The sequence below is a fragment of the Cornus florida genome, unplaced genomic scaffold (assembly GCF_030987335.1).
Source record: "Cornus florida cultivar Cherokee Brave unplaced genomic scaffold, ASM3098733v1 CherokeeBrave_3.0.0_Hap2_Chr07, whole genome shotgun sequence".
Taxonomy (NCBI): domain Eukaryota; kingdom Viridiplantae; phylum Streptophyta; class Magnoliopsida; order Cornales; family Cornaceae; genus Cornus; species Cornus florida.
Window position 1 is genome coordinate 15,718,833 of NW_026775577.1, and position 22,254 is coordinate 15,741,086.

General features: G+C 31.9%; 3 pseudogenes; all 3 read right to left on the reverse strand.

The window, feature by feature from the left end:
• Positions 1 to 2,830: 2,830 nt before the first annotated feature.
• Positions 2,831 to 5,146, reverse strand: LOC132266553 (SKP1-like protein 1B; annotated as a pseudogene).
• A 2,014-nt stretch (positions 5,147 to 7,160) lies between these two features.
• LOC132266554 (SKP1-like protein 1B) lies at positions 7,161 to 9,478 on the reverse strand (annotated as a pseudogene).
• Positions 9,479 to 11,494: 2,016 nt separating this feature from the next.
• Positions 11,495 to 13,811, reverse strand: LOC132266555 (SKP1-like protein 1B; annotated as a pseudogene).
• Positions 13,812 to 22,254: the final 8,443 nt, after the last annotated feature.

Below are 22,254 nucleotides of genomic sequence, written 5' to 3' on the forward strand. Positions count from 1 at the left end.
GAAATGACAAATTTAATAACAAAAGGTAAAATAGTCTTTTGTGATTGATTTTGTCCTTAATTACAACAAATCAATAGTTTTAGGGGATAATCTTAGTTAAGGGGTTAGTTGCAAAAAGTCAATAATTCATGAGGATTTTTTTGCACTTTACCCAATTTTTTAAAAATAACATTGAAAGGGTTACACTTAAGCCTTTATGAAGACCAATTCCTAAAATCTTATACCTTTAGAATTTACAAACCCTTATAAGGAAATCATGTCATCTGAACATGTCTAGAATGACTCCTATCAAATTTTATGTGATGTTTGGAAATATCTTACTTTAAGAAACTTTATTTTCTTGAAAAATATTATTTTTAGAAATTAAAGATTCCAAGATAAATGTTTATTTAAAAATAAAAAATAGGATTCTAAACAAAAGATTGTTAAGTTAAAATTATTATTTATGAAATATGCCGCCAAAGAATATTATTATTTTCGACAAACATGATTAATCGATTTAGAAAATATGATTTCAAGCAACACTACTTTTTAAAAGACAAAAAGATATTTTAGAAAATACGATTCTGAATAGAATTCCTTTTAGAAGATAATTATTCTAAGAAAAATGATTTCAAACACCTTTTTTACACAGTCGTATGTATATTATATTCTAAAAGCACATACTAAAAAAAAGGGGCATGAAACAAGGCTTGATTAAAAATACAAATTGATATAATCGCCCTAAAATAAAAATGTTAATTCTGTAAAATAATGAAGCCCTTTTAGTTGAAGCACTTTTATAATGTTTAAATACTAATAATATTATTATTTAATCTCCAACAGTCTTATTGTTAAGAAACTGATTTTTATTTTATTTTTATTATTAACAAAATAATAATGATGTTAAAAATCTTATTTAAAGTCATCAATTAGTTATTTGCACCATGCTAGTTATACAAAAGAGTCACATCTTATACTATCAAATAATCATAATATCAAAATTATTTAAAGCTATAGCCTGACTAAAATGCTATAATATGAACGTATGTACACAGTACACTACTTGCTTACAAATGAACTTAAAAGGTTTTTAGGCATAATCTGTAGCTTACATGATTAACATTTATTTTGACATCCCTTAAGAACTGCAGTTTATGATGATGCAAATAAAGGCACGCAAATAAATGAATTGATGGTAAGATAAGAAAATTAAAAATATAAATAAAAGTCTGGAAAAATACATTTGGTGCTTCTTGGTTTTTAACGAGGTTGTTGGGTATTGATTTGGCTCCACTTTGGACGTTGGATTCTCAGCTTCTATTGTATGCATGTAGCCTGTTGAGGCTATATCAAAATATGGGGCTCGGATAACCTTTATTTATGTTTGGATAAATTATGAAAAAAAAAGAGAGGAAATAATAGTATTTTTGTTTTTGAAAAAAAAAATTATTATCATAACTTTTTTATAAAATGTTATAAGATGAAGACAAATGTTATAAGAGGGTAATTTCGGAATTATGAAAATATTACTTACTCATTATCCTTTCCTTCCAAATCTCTTCCATCCTTTCTTTTCTCTCCAATAAAAGTTATCCAAACACGATTTTCACTATTCTTTCTTTTCTTTCCTTTCCAAATCCCCACAAATCACTCAATCCAAATGAAGTTTTGGTTCAATGGAAAAGAGAAGAAATGATAAAAAAATTAGTTTGGAGAAAAAAGAAAAGAAAGGAAATGAGATAATATTATTAACAGCTTATAGCTTGTTGGGTTGATTAATAAAAAAAAATGATTGTAATCATGTTTGGAAAAAAAAAAAGAAAATGAAATCATTACCATTTTCTATACATTTTGTCTTTTATAAAAATAAGGGTAAATTTAGTATTAACAAAGTTTCATTAAAAAATAATAATTTTTTCTTTTCATTTCCTCTAATTTTTTGAATGATAACAAAACCAACACCTCATATATAATTTGCTTCCTTCCAAATCCCTCCATTTATTCCTGAATTTGGGAAATTTTATAGGTACAAAATAAACAATAAAGTTCATGAGAATAGTGGTCTAAAACTAAAAGCCACTCAAAAAGAACATAAAGAATGTGACCGTAATCAATCCCCTGACTGAAAGACCGCTCATTACATGGAAGATATGAAAACTAGAAAATCTGAAAGAGAGATGCCTAAAGAGGAAAGACTCTCTAGACAGGCTTCTGTTGCAACCTCAGTTGCGTTGGATGAGATCCCTCCCTGAACAACTTTGTTGCTGTTTATTCCAGTTACACCAAACAATGGAAGTAAAAAAGTATCTACCTAATTTGTGTTTGGTATTAGAGCTATGACAGCAACTGCACCAACCAATCCAGCAAATGAAGACACTCTTTGAATAAACCAGCACCAGACGTGTTGGGCAAAAGAGCAAGACCAGAATAAATGCTTAGTGCCTGAGACAAAATTCTAGTCTAATAGGAAGAATTTGGAAATCAAACAGAACACAGCTTAAAGCCAAGCAAACACCGACACTCACTATAGAGCTCGAACACTCAACCTTGCCAATGGGAAAGAGAGCTTAGACAAGATCCCCCAATGGGGAAGGAGAGCTTATACCATCTAGACTAGAGCTCATTGGTAACATCATTCAATCTTTTCATTTTAAACTGAAAGGTACCAACACTTGTTCAAACCCCACCTAACCAGATGAAAAACAACTATCAATAAACTCACTGAAAGTCAAAAACAATAGTTCTAAACAACAATGTAGCTTCAACAAGCAGGCTTTCGAATAGCTCATACTCGAAAATTCCTGCACAAAGCAGTTCACCCAAAGATAATTGGACGCATCAGCAAAGGTGCAATCAAGCATTACTTCTGTTAACTATATGCACTAATACACGGGAAACAAGGGTGGTGACAGTAAGCAGAGTCCCAATCGCCACCAACAAAATCAACAGAATCAAGCTATAATTAACACTTCAAAGAGCTCCTATCATAGAATACTTGAATCAGAGAAATAAGAAAGGTATTAGAGTACTTGAGACTGGATTACACAATCCATCCTAGTAGGTTTCTGATTCCTTTCAACTTTACAACAATACACACTTCCTTTTCTTACTCAAATGCCCACTGGTTCTCCCTGCGAACCAACCTCTTCCTCTTCTTCAAGAGTGAAGTCATTCTTGATGTTGCATGTCTTGCGTATCTCTTCAGTGGTCTTTCCTCTTATCATGTCTGCAATTGTCTTGCATGTAAGATCCAGCAAGCTCTTGATGTTCAGATAATTTGCAGCCTGTTGAGAACAAATAAAAAATACGGAAAAAAAAAGTATATATTAGAACGAGCCAATGAAAACAGAATATGGCCGCGATGTTTAAATCATAACCAGAATCAGTGATAGAAAATCCAGTAATACCACACTATCAAATTGAGGATTACCTCAATAAAAGGCCAAAAGCATCGTTTTACATGGTATCAGATATGTGCAAATAACGGTAATATAGACAAACCTGATAAAATAATATAAGAATACACAACCATCTAGCAAGCCTAAACTACTTTATCTGACCAAGGCTACCCCATAATCTAGCTAAGATATCTAGCAGAGGTGCTTTTTGAAGGTTTTTTTTTTTACCATAAAGTTGATGCTGTAAAAGCAAATAATCAATAATATTTGATGTTTCTCACAGTGAATGCACATATTTTAATATTTCTCACAATTCCATTGTGAAATGTCAATTTACATAACCGAGCACAAGAAAATGAAACTAATCTATAAATGGGAGAGGAAAAGCAGCATATAAGATAACTGTCCTGCCATGGAAAGGTTATGCCACACAGACGCTATGTAGATGCACAGAAAGATGACGAATGACCGATGATGACATGGATCAAGCTTCACTTTCTAAAATACACTTGTGTAGATATGCAATAGACTTCTCTAGAATTGCGAGGTAGCTTGTAAATATCAGATTATTCTTTTGGAATATTCTATAATACAATTTTAGAATTCCCTTGACCATTAGATCATAAACACTTGTCTAAAACGTAATCATTCGTTGTAAGAATGGTGTGGTAACTTATAGATTATTCAGATTATTTTAAAACCCAACTAATGGTTAGATCCTAAACACTGGTACAAATTGTAGTTGTTGATTGAGCTGAGAAAAGCTGAAAAATATTTATGGCTCGTCTCTTCAAGCCTACTCACTTCAAGCCTACTCACGTGTATTAGGTCAAACCAAAACTCCCTAATTTTTTTTTTTTATCCATTCCTATATTTTTATGGTGAATTTGGTCTATAAAGCTAACCCACCCAAACTTGTTACCAACAAAATAACAAAAATAACACTTCAACAAAATAACAAAAATAACACTTCAACCAAACCACAATTCAAATTTTGAAATGAAATTTCATTAAAACCATAAAATAACAATTTAGAAAAACAAATCCTAATATTTCAACAAGAAAACATAAGCACACAAAAACATGTTCAGGAATTGAGATCTTGGAATTGTAATGGAACACTCCAATTCCAATCCAATCCAATCCCATAGTTTGGTAGCTCAAAATAAATTTCAATTTAAAATTTAATTACAATTCCCAATACACCAAAAATTCCATGATCTCAATTCCAAATTCCAAAGTAGTCAATGTAGAGATTTTAGATGCACATGAATTTTAGAGTTGATACATCCATACAAAGAATACAGAATTGAGTTCTAAATCCGTGCACCATAACAAACCCTAATGAGAGAGGGAGAGATTGGACAGGTGACATACATTACTGAGCTCGACGAGAGTGGACTGATCGACGTTGACAAATTCAGCGTCCCAGGTCTTGAGCTCCTCATCAACCATAGGCTTGTCGACGTGCTTCTCGCAGTACTCGATCACTCTAGCCAACGTATTGCTGGTCACATTAGGCAGAGGGATAACGCTGTCGGCACCATGGTCTTCGATCATGTGCTTGATCCTCTGCGATTCAAGTGCCACCAACTCCTCCACTTCGAAAGACTCTCCGTCTGAGCTCTTCAAGGTGATCATCTTCGACGACGACATTGTTTTTCTCTCTCTAGAAAAAAAAAAACGAAACCCTAACCCTAGTTCTGTTGTTTGCTCTTCCGCAGACGAACGCGAAATTATAAGATAATGAGAAAGAGATTTAGGGTATGTTTGGTATGCCCGTTAATTTTTATACTTTTGTCCGATACCGTGTGGTAGTGAACAGTAAAAAATACATTTGATATAAAAATATATATGTTTTGTTTTGGACGTGCCCGAAAAGTCAAAAACTGAAACATCAATTTGATTTTTTTACTTGTTTTAGTGGCGATAAACAGTAAATATTGTTTTTTTGAAACTCTTGAATATATAATATTTTTTAATTAATTATTATATTTTTTAAATTATTATACTTTTTTATCAAACATAAAAAAATTTTACAACAAATTTACGATAACAAACATATTTTTAATTAATTAATTATTACTCAGAACATCCTATAATAAATCGAATAAAACCAAAATGCAAAAATAAAATGAGTACCAAACGGGCCATTAGTGTATTTAACGTGAGTGTGGATGGTGTGTGGGCTGGACTCGAGCTGTGAATTGGCAGCAATTGGTACGTGGCAAATTGAGCCTTAGATTAAACGATAAAGATGGGCTATTTTGTTTCTCTCCTGGACCAATGAGATGCTTCCACGTATGTAATTTTTTTTGGACCAAAGAGAAAAGACCAAATTGATTAGATATATATATATATATATATATATAGATATTGTAATGGTACACCAAATTTGGACGTGGGACTTGAAAGTTGCAACTGGCAAACACTGGGTATATCACTCGGCACCAATTGGTCCGTGGCAAATTGGGCCTTAGATTAAACGATAAAGATGGGCTATTTTGTTTCTATCCTGTACCAATAAGACGCTTCCACGTATGTAATTTTTTTTTTTGTTTTTTTGACCAAAGAGGAAAGACAAAATTGATTATACTTCTTCCCTCTCAAATAATTATCATACTTTCTTTTTCTATTTATTCTAAAATAAATGTTTATTTTTTTTAAATAAAATAAATTATATTTTACATCTTTCCATATATGTTCTTTGAATTTAAAATTTCAAATTTGAATATTCAAAACTTAAAATGACAAGTTATTTTTCAGACCGACAATATATATCCTACATGTTTTTTTAAAAATTACTATTCTGTATAAGTGACACTTAAATTAAGACGAAGAAGAATATATATATATATATTACTCTCTCTGTCTTAAAAAAATATATTTTTTTTGATCTGTTCCAAAATAATTGTCATTTTTTTTTTCGAATAATATGTTTTATATCTTTTCATATATATTTTTAGAATTTAAATATTTAAAATTTAATAAAATAAATTAATAACTTTTTAAAGAGACAAAATACATTTAAAAATTTTTACTTCCCAAAAGTTATATTTAAATGGGGACACAGGGTGTATGTATAATGGTGCACCAAATTTGGAGTTGGGACTTAAAAGTTGCAACTGGCAAACACTATGATTTGATTGCTTTGTTGTTATTCTATCACTAGACTCCAACCAAAATTGTCATGATGTGTGGTTCTCAATCATTTCAAAGTGGGCCCATAAATAAATAAAAACCAAACACTATGATTTGTTTGGTTTGTTATTTTGTGATTGTGGGTTTCACCTTTAAAAAAAAAAAGAAAAAGAAAAAAAAGGACCCACAGACCAAACCGTATCATGAAAATCTAGCAACTAAACCACATCTCCCTCCTATAGAAATTCCTCAGATGTGAGTTTTGATAGATGAATCTAATGTTCTAGGTTATCTTGGTTTATTAGTTCTCGTTTAGGAGCAAAATTCAGACAAAGCCTTTGCAGAGGATTAAGCCACCTGACACATTTGACGTCATCAGAATTCACTCGAGCCAATTAACACTAACAACACGGGATACTTTGGCAAACTAAAAAACTAATAACCCACGCGTCTCGACTGGGACACTGCTCATCACATTAATGAATTTCAACTACTGTCGCCTTCGAAATGATGAATATTGTGATAGTACCTATCCTCAAGACGAAAGGATCAGAGTAGCCCTATTGTGTTTAACAGGGCTACTCGAAAATTCCTGCACAAAGCAGTTCACCCAAAGATAATTGGACGCATCAGCAAAGGTGCAATCAAGCATTACTTCTGTTAACTATATGCACTAATACACGGGAAACAAGGGTGGTGACAGTAAGCAGAGTCCCAATCGCCACCAACAAAATCAACAGAATCAAGCTATAATTAACACTTCAAAGAGCTCCTATCATAGAATACTTGAATCAGAGAAATAAGAAAGGTATTAGAGTACTTGAGACTGGATTACACAATCCATCCTAGTAGGTTTCTGATTCCTTTCAACTTTACAACAATACACACTTCCTTTTCTTACTCAAATGCCCACTGGTTCTCCCTGCGAACCAACCTCTTCCTCTTCTTCAAGAGTGAAGTCATTCTTGATGTTGCATGTCTTGCGTATCTCTTCAGTGGTCTTTCCTCTTATCATGTCTGCAATTGTCTTGCATGTAAGATCCAGCAAGCTCTTGATGTTCAGATAATTTGCAGCCTGTTGAGAACAAATAAAAAATACGGAAAAAAAAAAGTATATATTAGAACGAGCCAATGAAAACAGAATATGGCCGCGATGTTTAAATCATAACCAGAATCAGTGATAGAAAATCCAGTAATACCACACTATCAAATTGAGGATTACCTCAATAAAAGGCCAAAAGCATCGTTTTACATGGTATCAGATATGTGCAAATAACGGTAATATAGACAAACCTGATAAAATAATATAAGAATACACAACCATCTAGCAAGCCTAAACTACTTTATCTGACCAAGGCTACCCCATAATCTAGCTAAGATATCTAGCAGAGGTGCTTTTTGAAGGTTTTTTTTTTTACCATAAAGTTGATGCTGTAAAAGCAAATAATCAATAATATTTGATGTTTCTCACAGTGAATGCACATATTTTAATATTTCTCACAATTCCATTGTGAAATGTCAATTTACATAACCGAGCACAAGAAAATGAAACTAATCTATAAATGGGAGAGGAAAAGCAGCATATAAGATAACTGTCCTGCCATGGAAAGGTTATGCCACACAGACGCTATGTAGATGCACAGAAAGATGACGAATGACCGATGATGACATGGATCAAGCTTCACTTTCTAAAATACACTTGTGTAGATATGCAATAGACTTCTCTAGAATTGCGAGGTAGCTTGTAAATATCAGATTATTCTTTTGGAATATTCTATAATACAATTTTAGAATTCCCTTGACCATTAGATCATAAACACTTGTCTAAAACGTAATCATTCGTTGTAAGAATGGTGTGGTAACTTATAGATTATTCAGATTATTTTAAAACCCAACTAATGGTTAGATCCTAAACACTGGTACAAATTGTAGTTGTTGATTGAGCTGAGAAAAGCTGAAAAATATTTATGGCTCGTCTCTTCAAGCCTACTCACTTCAAGCCTACTCACGTGTATTAGGTCAAACCAAAACTCACTAATTTTTTTTTTTTATCCATTCCTATATTTTTATGGTGAATTTGGTCTATAAAGCTAACCCACCCAAACTTGTTACCAACAAAATAACAAAAATAACACTTCAACAAAATAACAAAAATAACACTTCAACCAAACCACAATTCAAATTTTGAAATGAAATTTCATTAAAACCATAAAATAACAATTTAGAAAAACAAATCCTAATATTTCAACAAGAAAACATAAGCACACAAAAACATGTTCAGGAATTGAGATCTTGGAATTGTAATGGAACACTCCAATTCCAATCCAATCCAATCCCATAGTTTGGTAGCTCAAAATAAATTTCAATTTAAAATTTAATTACAATTCCCAATACACCAAAAATTCCATGATCTCAATTCCAAATTCCAAAGTAGTCAATGTAGAGATTTTAGATGCACATGAATTTTAGAGTTGATACATCCATACAAAGAATACAGAATTGAGTTCTAAATCCGTGCACCATAACAAACCCTAATGAGAGAGGGAGAGATTGGACAGGTGACATACATTACTGAGCTCGACGAGAGTGGACTGATCGACGTTGACAAATTCAGCGTCCCAGGTCTTGAGCTCCTCATCAACCATAGGCTTGTCGACGTGCTTCTCGCAGTACTCGATCACTCTAGCCAACGTATTGCTGGTCACATTAGGCAGAGGGATAACGCTGTCGGCACCATGGTCTTCGATCATGTGCTTGATCCTCTGCGATTCAAGTGCCACCAACTCCTCCACTTCGAAAGACTCTCCGTCTGAGCTCTTCAAGGTGATCATCTTCGACGACGACATTGTTTTTCTCTCTCTAGAAAAAAAAAAACGAAACCCTAACCCTAGTTCTGTTGTTTGCTCTTCCGCAGACGAACGCGAAATTATAAGATAATGAGAAAGAGATTTAGGGTATGTTTGGTATGCCCGTTAATTTTTATACTTTTGTCCGATACCGTGTGGTAGTGAACAGTAAAAAATACATTTGATATAAAAATATATATGTTTTGTTTTGGACGTGCCCGAAAAGTCAAAAACTGAAACATCAATTTGATTTTTTTACTTGTTTTAGTGGCGATAAACAGTAAATATTGTTTTTTTGAAACTCTTGAATATATAATATTTTTTAATTAATTATTATATTTTTTAAATTATTATACTTTTTTATCAAACATAAAAAAATTTTACAACAAATTTACGATAACAAACATATTTTTAATTAATTAATTATTACTCAGAACATCCTATAATAAATCGAATAAAACCAAAATGCAAAAATAAAATGAGTACCAAACGGGCCATTAGTGTATTTAACGTGAGTGTGGATGGTGTGTGGGCTGGACTCGAGCTGTGAATTGGCAGCAATTGGTACGTGGCAAATTGAGCCTTAGATTAAACGATAAAGATGGGCTATTTTGTTTCTCTCCTGGACCAATGAGATGCTTCCACGTATGTAATTTTTTTTGGACCAAAGAGAAAAGACCAAATTGATTAGATATATATATATATATATATATATATAGATATTGTAATGGTACACCAAATTTGGACGTGGGACTTGAAAGTTGCAACTGGCAAACACTGGGTATATCACTCGGCACCAATTGGTCCGTGGCAAATTGGGCCTTAGATTAAACGATAAAGATGGGCTATTTTGTTTCTATCCTGTACCAATAAGACGCTTCCACGTATGTAATTTTTTTTTTTGTTTTTTTGACCAAAGAGGAAAGACAAAATTGATTATACTTCTTCCCTCTCAAATAATTATCATACTTTCTTTTTCTATTTATTCTAAAATAAATGTTTATTTTTTTTAAATAAAATAAATTATATTTTACATCTTTCCATATATGTTCTTTGAATTTAAAATTTCAAATTTGAATATTCAAAACTTAAAATGACAAGTTATTTTTCAGACCGACAATATATATCCTACATGTTTTTTTAAAAATTACTATTCTGTATAAGTGACACTTAAATTAAGACGAAGAAGAATATATATATATATATTACTCTCTCTGTCTTAAAAAAATATATTTTTTTTGATCTGTTCCAAAATAATTGTCATTTTTTTTTTCGAATAATATGTTTTATATCTTTTCATATATATTTTTAGAATTTAAATATTTAAAATTTAATAAAATAAATTAATAACTTTTTAAAGAGACAAAATACATTTAAAAATTTTTACTTCCCAAAAGTTATATTTAAATGGGGACACAGGGTGTATGTATAATGGTGCACCAAATTTGGAGTTGGGACTTAAAAGTTGCAACTGGCAAACACTATGATTTGATTGCTTTGTTGTTATTCTATCACTAGACTCCAACCAAAATTGTCATGATGTGTGGTTCTCAATCATTTCAAAGTGGGCCCATAAATAAATAAAAACCAAACACTATGATTTGTTTGGTTTGTTATTTTGTGATTGTGGGTTTCACCTTTAAAAAAAAAAAAGAAAAAGAAAAAAAAGGACCCACAGACCAAACCGTATCATGAAAATCTAGCAACTAAACCACATCTCCCTCCTATAGAAATTCCTCAGATGTGAGTTTTGATAGATGAATCTAATGTTCTAGGTTATCTTGGTTTATTAGTTCTCGTTTAGGAGCAAAATTCAGACAAAGCCTTTGCAGAGGATTAAGCCACCTGACACATTTGACGTCATCAGAATTCACTCGAGCCAATTAACACTAACAACACGGGATACTTTGGCAAACTAAAAAACTAATAACCCACGCGTCTCGACTGGGACACTGCTCATCACATTAATGAATTTCAACTACTGTCGCCTTCGAAATGATGAATATTGTGATAGTACCTATCCTCAAGACGAAAGGATCAGAGTAGCCCTATTGTGTTTAACAGGGCTACTCGAAAATTCCTGCACAAAGCAGTTCACCCAAAGATAATTGGACGCATCAGCAAAGGTGCAATCAAGCATTACTTCTGTTAACTATATGCACTAATACACGGGAAACAAGGGTGGTGACAGTAAGCAGAGTCCCAATCGCCACCAACAAAATCAACAGAATCAAGCTATAATTAACACTTCAAAGAGCTCCTATCATAGAATACTTGAATCAGAGAAATAAGAAAGGTATTAGAGTACTTGAGACTGGATTACACAATCCATCCTAGTAGGTTTCTGATTCCTTTCAACTTTACAACAATACACACTTCCTTTTCTTACTCAAATGCCCACTGGTTCTCCCTGCGAACCAACCTCTTCCTCTTCTTCAAGAGTGAAGTCATTCTTGATGTTGCATGTCTTGCGTATCTCTTCAGTGGTCTTTCCTCTTATCATGTCTGCAATTGTCTTGCATGTAAGATCCAGCAAGCTCTTGATGTTCAGATAATTTGCAGCCTGTTGAGAACAAATAAAAAATACGGAAAAAAAAAGTATATATTAGAACGAGCCAATGAAAACAGAATATGGCCGCGATGTTTAAATCATAACCAGAATCAGTGATAGAAAATCCAGTAATACCACACTATCAAATTGAGGATTACCTCAATAAAAGGCCAAAAGCATCGTTTTACATGGTATCAGATATGTGCAAATAACGGTAATATAGACAAACCTGATAAAATAATATAAGAATACACAACCATCTAGCAAGCCTAAACTACTTTATCTGACCAAGGCTACCCCATAATCTAGCTAAGATATCTAGCAGAGGTGCTTTTTGAAGGTTTTTTTTTTTACCATAAAGTTGATGCTGTAAAAGCAAATAATCAATAATATTTGATGTTTCTCACAGTGAATGCACATATTTTAATATTTCTCACAATTCCATTGTGAAATGTCAATTTACATAACCGAGCACAAGAAAATGAAACTAATCTATAAATGGGAGAGGAAAAGCAGCATATAAGATAACTGTCCTGCCATGGAAAGGTTATGCCACACAGACGCTATGTAGATGCACAGAAAGATGACGAATGACCGATGATGACATGGATCAAGCTTCACTTTCTAAAATACACTTGTGTAGATATGCAATAGACTTCTCTAGAATTGCGAGGTAGCTTGTAAATATCAGATTATTCTTTTGGAATATTCTATAATACAATTTTAGAATTCCCTTGACCATTAGATCATAAACACTTGTCTAAAACGTAATCATTCGTTGTAAGAATGGTGTGGTAACTTATAGATTATTCAGATTATTTTAAAACCCAACTAATGGTTAGATCCTAAACACTGGTACAAATTGTAGTTGTTGATTGAGCTGAGAAAAGCTGAAAAATATTTATGGCTCGTCTCTTCAAGCCTACTCACTTCAAGCCTACTCACGTGTATTAGGTCAAACCAAAACTCACTAATTTTTTTTTTTTATCCATTCCTATATTTTTATGGTGAATTTGGTCTATAAAGCTAACCCACCCAAACTTGTTACCAACAAAATAACAAAAATAACACTTCAACAAAATAACAAAAATAACACTTCAACCAAACCACAATTCAAATTTTGAAATGAAATTTCATTAAAACCATAAAATAACAATTTAGAAAAACAAATCCTAATATTTCAACAAGAAAACATAAGCACACAAAAACATGTTCAGGAATTGAGATCTTGGAATTGTAATGGAACACTCCAATTCCAATCCAATCCAATCCCATAGTTTGGTAGCTCAAAATAAATTTCAATTTAAAATTTAATTACAATTCCCAATACACCAAAAATTCCATGATCTCAATTCCAAATTCCAAAGTAGTCAATGTAGAGATTTTAGATGCACATGAATTTTAGAGTTGATACATCCATACAAAGAATACAGAATTGAGTTCTAAATCCGTGCACCATAACAAACCCTAATGAGAGAGGGAGAGATTGGACAGGTGACATACATTACTGAGCTCGACGAGAGTGGACTGATCGACGTTGACAAATTCAGCGTCCCAGGTCTTGAGCTCCTCATCAACCATAGGCTTGTCGACGTGCTTCTCGCAGTACTCGATCACTCTAGCCAACGTATTGCTGGTCACATTAGGCAGAGGGATAACGCTGTCGGCACCATGGTCTTCGATCATGTGCTTGATCCTCTGCGATTCAAGTGCCACCAACTCCTCCACTTCGAAAGACTCTCCGTCTGAGCTCTTCAAGGTGATCATCTTCGACGACGACATTGTTTTTCTCTCTCTAGAAAAAAAAAAACGAAACCCTAACCCTAGTTCTGTTGTTTGCTCTTCCGCAGACGAACGCGAAATTATAAGATAATGAGAAAGAGATTTAGGGTATGTTTGGTATGCCCGTTAATTTTTATACTTTTGTCCGATACCGTGTGGTAGTGAACAGTAAAAAATACATTTGATATAAAAATATATATGTTTTGTTTTGGACGTGCCCGAAAAGTCAAAAACTGAAACATCAATTTGATTTTTTTACTTGTTTTAGTGGCGATAAACAGTAAATATTGTTTTTTTGAAACTCTTGAATATATAATATTTTTTAATTAATTATTATATTTTTTAAATTATTATACTTTTTTATCAAACATAAAAAAATTTTACAACAAATTTACGATAACAAACATATTTTTAATTAATTAATTATTACTCAGAACATCCTATAATAAATCGAATAAAACCAAAATGCAAAAATAAAATGAGTACCAAACGGGCCATTAGTGTATTTAACGTGAGTGTGGATGGTGTGTGGGCTGGACTCGAGCTGTGAATTGGCAGCAATTGGTACGTGGCAAATTGAGCCTTAGATTAAACGATAAAGATGGGCTATTTTGTTTCTCTCCTGGACCAATGAGATGCTTCCACGTATGTAATTTTTTTTGGACCAAAGAGAAAAGACCAAATTGATTAGATATATATATATATATATAGATATTGTAATGGTACACCAAATTTGGACGTGGGACTTGAAAGTTGCAACTGGCAAACACTGGGTATATCACTCGGCAGCAATTGGTCCGTGGCAAATTGGGCCTTAGGTTAAACGATAAAGATGGGCTATTTTGTTTCTATCCTGTACCAATAAGACGCTTCCACGTATGTAATTTTTTTTTTTGTTTTTTTGACCAAAGAGGAAAGACAAAATTGATTATACTTCTTCCCTTTCAAATAAGTATCATACTTTCTTTTTCTATTTATTCTAAAATAAATGTTTATTTTTTTAAAATAAAATAAATTATATTTTACATCTTTCCATATATGTTCTTTGAATTTAAAATTTCAAATTTGAATATTCAAAACTTAAAATGACAAGTTATTTTTCAGACCGACAATATATATTCTACATGTTTTTTTAAAAATTACTATTCTGTATAAGTGACACTTAAATTAAGACGAAGAAGAATATATATATATATGTATATATATATATATATATATATATATTACTCTCTCTGTCTTAAAAAAATATATTTTTTTTGATCTGTTCCAAAATAATTGTCATTTTTTTTTTCGAATAATATGTTTTATATCTTTTCATATATATTTTTAGAATTTAAATATTTAAAATTTAATAAAATAAATTAATAACTTTTTAAAGAGACAAAATATATCATTTAAAAATTTTTACTTTCCAAAAGTTATATTTAAATGGGGACACAGGGTGTATAATGGTGCACCAAATTTGGAGTTGGGACTTATAAGTTGCAACTGGCAAACACTATGATTTGATTGCTTTGTTGTTATTCTATCACTAGACTCCAACCAAAATTGTCATGATGTGTGGTTCTCAATCATTTCAAAGTGGGCCCATAAATAAATAAAAACCAAACACTATGATTTTTTGGTTTGTTATTTTGTGATTGTGGGTTTCACCTTTAAAAAAAAAAAGAAAAAGAAAAAAAAGGACCCACAGACCAAACCGTATCATGAAAATCTAGCAACTAAACCACATCTCCCTCCAATAGAAATTCCTAAGATGTGAGTTTTGATAGATGAATCTAATGTTCTAGGTTATCTTGGTTTATTAGTTCTCGTTTAGGAGCAAAATTCAGACAAAGCCTTTGCAGAGGATTAAGCCACCTGACACATTTGACGTCATCAGAATTCACTCGAGCCAATTAACACTAACAACACGGGATACTTTGGCAAACTAAAAAACTAATAACCCACGCGTCTCGACTGGGACACTGCTCATCACATTAATGAATTTCAACTACTGTCGCCTTCGAAATGATGAATATTGTGATAGTACCTATCCTCAAGACGAAAGGATCAGAGTAGCCCTATTGTGTTTAACAGGGTATCATTGCTATCCTAGGAGAAGTCTCGAGATATTTCTCCATTCGCGTAAGGACCTGGGCCTATAAATAAGGGCCGAGAGGCTCAATCCCTAGGACCGAATTTTCTTGAATTGAATGTTCTATTGTATTTTGTACTCAAATATCTTTCATTTTTATTAAATAGTATTGATTTGCATTAAAGAACCCTCACAGCCTTTGCTATGTCAATGATATTAGGTTATTCGAGCCAATATCTCAGTAGATGAATAAAAACATTTTATTTTAGTGAGTCATATCATTGTCTCAATATTAGTGGTATCATATCATTAATACAACATGAGTAATAAAATATTTATATAAACAAATTTCTTATCACTGTAACTCTAGTTCGAATGATATAATCTCATCTTCTAAAAGAAAAGAAAGAAAGTTCGTGAGTACGGTAATGTGCTTGCTTTAACTTCAAAAATAAAATAAAAATAAAAATTTATACTAGTTTTTGGAACCATTCGGAGTTAAACTTCATGTTCTGTTTGTTTACTAGATTTTGTATGTGAATTTGGTCAAAGACAAACGTGCTTGTTCACAATTTTTGCATCTTTTAGGGTTTGTTTGGTAATTATTTGAATTTGAATGATCTCATTCACAAATTTGTATGATTTTTTTTTAGTGTAGAGATCGTCATCTTCTGAGGGATCTTTTAAAAAAATCCCATTCACCATATATTCCTTATGTAATCATTATTAGGTTTTCTTGAAATGACTAAATTTTAGATTTTTATTTTCAATTTTTACGAGATTCTCATATTTTTTCCCAAATCACTCCATCCATTTGTTGGATGAGACTTTGGTGACAAATTACCTATTAGATGTTATCGCCACATAAGACTGTTAAATGTTTTCAGTAGTTAAAAAACGACTCAAAACTCTTTTCAAAAAAAAAAAAAAAAATACTATCACTTTTACAAACCCATCCAACCATGAGCATAGCAATAATCAATAAATTAGTATCGGGTCTTGAATTTGCAATTGAAAAAAAATTAATATAAATTTTGAACTAAGTCTCTTTTGATTCTAAATCTAAGACACTGATTATGTACTCTCAAACATAACATAAAAGTGAGGCAAAAAAAAAAAAAATTAAAAATTCTAAACATCAATAAGCAATGACATTTTGTATTTATTTGTAATATATGTAGTATCAAAAGAACATCTCCAATAAAATTATAATCTTTTCGTTTTTTTGCATTAGTCTAGAAAACTTTTCTTAAACAGTGTTCTTCATCCAAATTCAGTGCAAAAAAATAAAATAAATAATAAAGAGCATTCTCTCGCATATACTGTTCATAAAATGTCTCAACATTGCTTGAGCATCTCCTGATACTAATTTCATACGTCATTTTTTATCAAAAATAGTTTCTACCGTCTTTTTTAAAAAATCTAATATTTTCATTTCCACCATTTTGTTTGGCAATTGTAAAAAAAATCTCAGTATTTGCATATAAAGTGTCAATATTATGCTTGATGGTAAGAACGAAAGTGTGTATATTGCTAGGAAAAAGTTCAAAATTATGTTTATTGATGAAATCACGAACGAATCATTTTTTATCACATCACTAATTGATATGGTATGTTAATGAAAAAGAAAATTCCATGTTCTTGTAATAATTTAAAAAGACTATTTTCCTCGTAAGTGATGACTTTGACTCTTGTCAATGTAAAATGATGCCAATAATTCCATGTTTTTTTTTTTCTTTCTTTTTTTTTTTTTTTTTTTTTTTTTTCATACATTCAAAGAAATAGTTTTCGAGTGAGAATAGAATAAATTTTGTATAATCTAAATTACTATTTATTATTCTATTTAGTTGCTAATATGAAAACCTAAATAAGTAGTTTCTTAAAATTTCCAACCCTCACTCTTAAACATGCAAATAAATCGAGTTAGTCAAACATAATCGAGCTTTGGTGTGTTCAAGCTCACCTCGTCATGGTCAAAATGTTGAGAAACGTGCAAGTTTTAAAAACTTTTTGAGAGATTTTCATACATAAAACTTTATTCATCATATAAAGATAAGTTTTATGCAAAAATAAAATATGATATATCATTCAATTAATAGATTGAATACTTACATCAAAGGTTTGAGAAAAACCTTTAAATCTTTTCTTTAAAGTGAATGTTCTCACTTATTGTAGATCCCTTAACAAGATGTATCTTCCTTGGATCTTCATCTTCTTGATAATGATCTTACTTTTAAGAATCACCTATAAGCCACCACGAATGACCTTGGAAAACTAGACTTGTAGGAGCCTCTATTAGATGTGAAAATATACCCTAAAATTCTAGAAAGAGAACATATAGATTCCTTTTTTTTTCTTCCAAAAGTCACATCTAAAATACACATGGATCATGTATAGGCAATATAAAGATAAGGAAATGAAATAATAAATCCTTCTCAATCTCTAATTACCATATCTCAAATCTAATAGGATTTCAATATCAAGTTGGGCTATGAGTGAAAATCCTTTGAGCTTATTATTTTCTTGGCTGCAATAAATTAATAATTAGCCTGATCCATGGATCCAATTAAATTAATTCATAAATTAATTTTTACTCCACTAAAAGAGATTAATTGAACTCAAATTAAATAATAAATAACTTCTAAGTCAATGTTGCACTTTGATCCCTCTATGCATAATTAGTTATCGGATAAATAAAGTCATCAATCCGATTACTTAATTAATATATTTATTTTGGTACCTACAATTGTTTGACAAAAATAATAATTTAAATTAATAAATATATAATAAATCATTTTGTCTAAAAACACACGAAGGCCTTTGAATTTACTTTTTGATCAACCATAATCAATACAAAATAAATACAAGTAATGATGCAAATATTGAAAATATAATTCTCTAACTATTAATTACATAATTACCCAAAGTGTCGGTCTAAAGATTTCGAAGATTCTGCTAAATAAATCAAAGTAATTACTAATTAATAAAAGAGTATATACTTCTCTCATGCTTAAGAGTCAAATGTTATGACAGTGATAGAGAACAATTGCATACGACGGCTCTCGCAATATATCTCAACCTAACGCGGATCCAGTTCAAGTCTTAGTTAATAATGAGTCCATCCATAATTACCGACTATGAACTATTTATATTCATGTATTGATTGCTATCACATACATATATAAATATCTTTTGTAATCAAGTGGACACTATCAATTCCATAATGAATCGAAACATAATACATTAAATTCACCAATTGTATAAAGCATAAAAATTTCAGATACTTAAGAATATATGTCACTTTAATCCAATTAGGAATTTGTTATAACAGGGCATATAAATCCTAACACAAAAGGGTGTTTAGGCTCAACTCGGGCGAGAGTGAGGACATGGCATAGAAAGAGAGGGTAATAACCTTGTGTTATTGGAGTGAGATTATCTAAGCTGCCGTCCACCAGAAGAGTTAGGGTTTCCATTATTTTCTCATAAATGGGTTAATATGCTAGGCTTATAAATACCAAACAACTCCATGGACCATTAAAAACACAACATACCCAGATTTAATAGTAGAATATTTTGAAGTAGTTTGGCAAGCTGTGATATCTCTCGTTTCTAGTGCCACGGGTGATCAAGTCCGAGTATAGATCCGAGGGATATCAAACAATCAATATGTAAACAAGTAGGAATAAAAACTAAATTAAGATTAAAATAATAATGCGCAGAAAGAACACTAAAATGAAAATCCTCAAACCTTAAATAATAAACTAATATAATTTAATTCCGTACAACTTGGGAATCCACCTAGTGGACCCCTAATCCTAAATCTTTAAATAAATTTACAGAATTAAAATTCAAAATCAAAATAGAAAAGAAATCCTATGTAACCGGAAGAGTGAGTGTGTGTATCTGCATCAATACAATCAAACTCTAAGCCTAGTACTAGCGAGTACTTGAAAAATAGAAGTGAGTCAAGCCTACATGCAAGTTCCAATCTATTACAATCTGTACATAAACCCGATACGTAGATACATCCTAGATAGCTCTGCAATATCTAAAAATAGTCTATATATATATATATATATATATATATATATATATATATATACACATACACACACACACACACACACACACTATAGGATACATACAAACCTATAGTTATCACACCTGAGTAGAAGGTATCACGCAAAACGCCGTAGCGTCGTCATGTACACCTAGACCTACCAGGGAACGTCATTAGGTCCAGTTATCCCTCCACGCGATATACGCATCCTAACCGTGATCAGGAGATTCAAGCTCGTACCACGGTATCATAAGTATATATATAAATTCCTTCATAATACTGAAAAGTAAAGCAAATATCCGTTATGTCGTTCAACTGTCTTACTTGACAGGACATGCATCCATATAGGATTTAACTGTTTTAATTAATCTATTCCTTATGTATGAATGGGTAGGGATTAGCGTTGTGACCTAATCCGTCCCTCCGTATGCTACCGTTCCATACCGGTGTATACATGCAAATGATCCATAAATGATGCAACATTTTATATAGTAAATCAAATAAAGTCCACATTATCCATATAGTTGATAAACACAGAATTTAAACAAGTCATCAACTAAAAATCCAGAATCCATCCATGTAATTAAACGAGACAAAGCTTAATAATTCGTCAAGTTAAAGTCCAGCATTCATCCAGGTATTTGATAGAAAATTTACATTTAATTCTTCAGTTAATTCCAGGCCAACGTCCAATTAGACTGACAGAACCTAAGTACTAGTTCAGCAACTTAAGTCTAAACCCTAAGCCAAATAATTGCAGCGAAATGCTTAATGTTACAGCAATTAAGATTCCAAGCTTAAATCCATCCATTGCAGAAAAGTAATTAGTATTTCAACAATTAACATCCAGGATATGTGTAATACCCCTAATTTTAAAAGGATAGTCTCGGTATTTATTTATTATTTTTATTGTATTTTTACATGATTATTTGGATTAATTATTTTTATTTATTGTTTTGATGTAAGTGTTTACCTATGTGTCATGTGTTTTAAATTGAATTATTTTTATTTATTGTTTTGATGTAAGTGTTTACCTATGTGTCATGTGTTTTAAATTGAATTAAGTTTTAAATTGAATTAAGTTATCGTTTAGTCTTTAATTGGCATTTTATTGTTTAAGTGTTTTTAATTATTTAATTGGGTTATTTAATTGGAATTAATTAGTTAAGTGGATTTACTTCATATTATTATTATTATTATTATTTTTTTTCCATTTAATTCTGTTTTAGTTACAGTTAAATTTAGGGTTGAAATTACATAGGTGGCCGACGTAGGTATTTATCTTAGGTCGGTTTATGGGCCGAGATGGGCTCTGGCTTAAGGTTACATGGATTAGGGTTTAATCACTAAGCCTATAAGTATGTGTGTCACGGTGGTTTAGGGTTTGAGAATAATTAACCGGAATTTCTGTAAAAACAACAGAGACCGTGAGATACAGAGAGAGAGAAACAGAGAGCAGTTGTGGGAAAATAGAGTGAGGCTTAAGACGAAGTGTACAGAGAGGACCAAGGAGGTTGAGTAAGAATTAGAGACTGAGTTATAGGAAGCTTGGCGGCGTTCAAAATTGCCGGAAAACTTAGAAACGACGCAGGGATTTCAAGATTGAAATCACAGGCAAGTTCTTCTCTTTCTCCTTCCCTTTGGCTCGTGTTCTGTGCACCTAGATAGTCTCTAGGGATTAACTAATTAGTAAATGAAACTTATGTGTTCAATGTATGCTTGTTGATGATTTGTTTGCATCGAATCCAAATCTGTTTATAGTTCGTGTATTGTTTGTTTCCTGTTCTGTTCATTAAAGCATACTAAAAATCTGTTGCGTTTTGGTTATGATTCTTGCCTCTATCTTCTGTAAACAAACCCTAGGGATGTTAGTGGGATGTTATAAGACTCCTAAGATCAGTTTGTGAATAGAAACAGAGAGGTTGGAATAGAATTATGATTTCAGTTTTGTTCCTAACGCAGGTTAGTTCGGTAGCAAATTTAGTCTCTGTAATTGTTTTACTTGTTGTTATCAAGCCATTGGGATGCTACTGGGTATTCATAGGACACCTAAGTTTGGTTTTAAAAACTAACAGAGGGTTAGGAATAAGCCGGAGAAGGAGCACAAGAGCTGAAACACGCACCGGGGATGAAGGCTCACACAGGAGGTGAGAGCCGGCTCCATGGAAGTGGGAGCCGGCTCCCACAACAAAGTAGAGCCGGCTCTAGGAAGTCCTAGAGCCGGCTCTAGGCTGGAAAAGAGCCTGCTCCAAATTCTGGAGCAGGCTCCCTTGTTATTTGTAATTCTTTTACGATTTTTTTTTTATTTTCTACATACTATGGTTACTGTTGGAGCATGGAGACTGTTGGAATGAATTTGGAACTTTACAGAGGGATCAAGGAATGAATTTTGAGTGTTATTAAGATCCTAAATT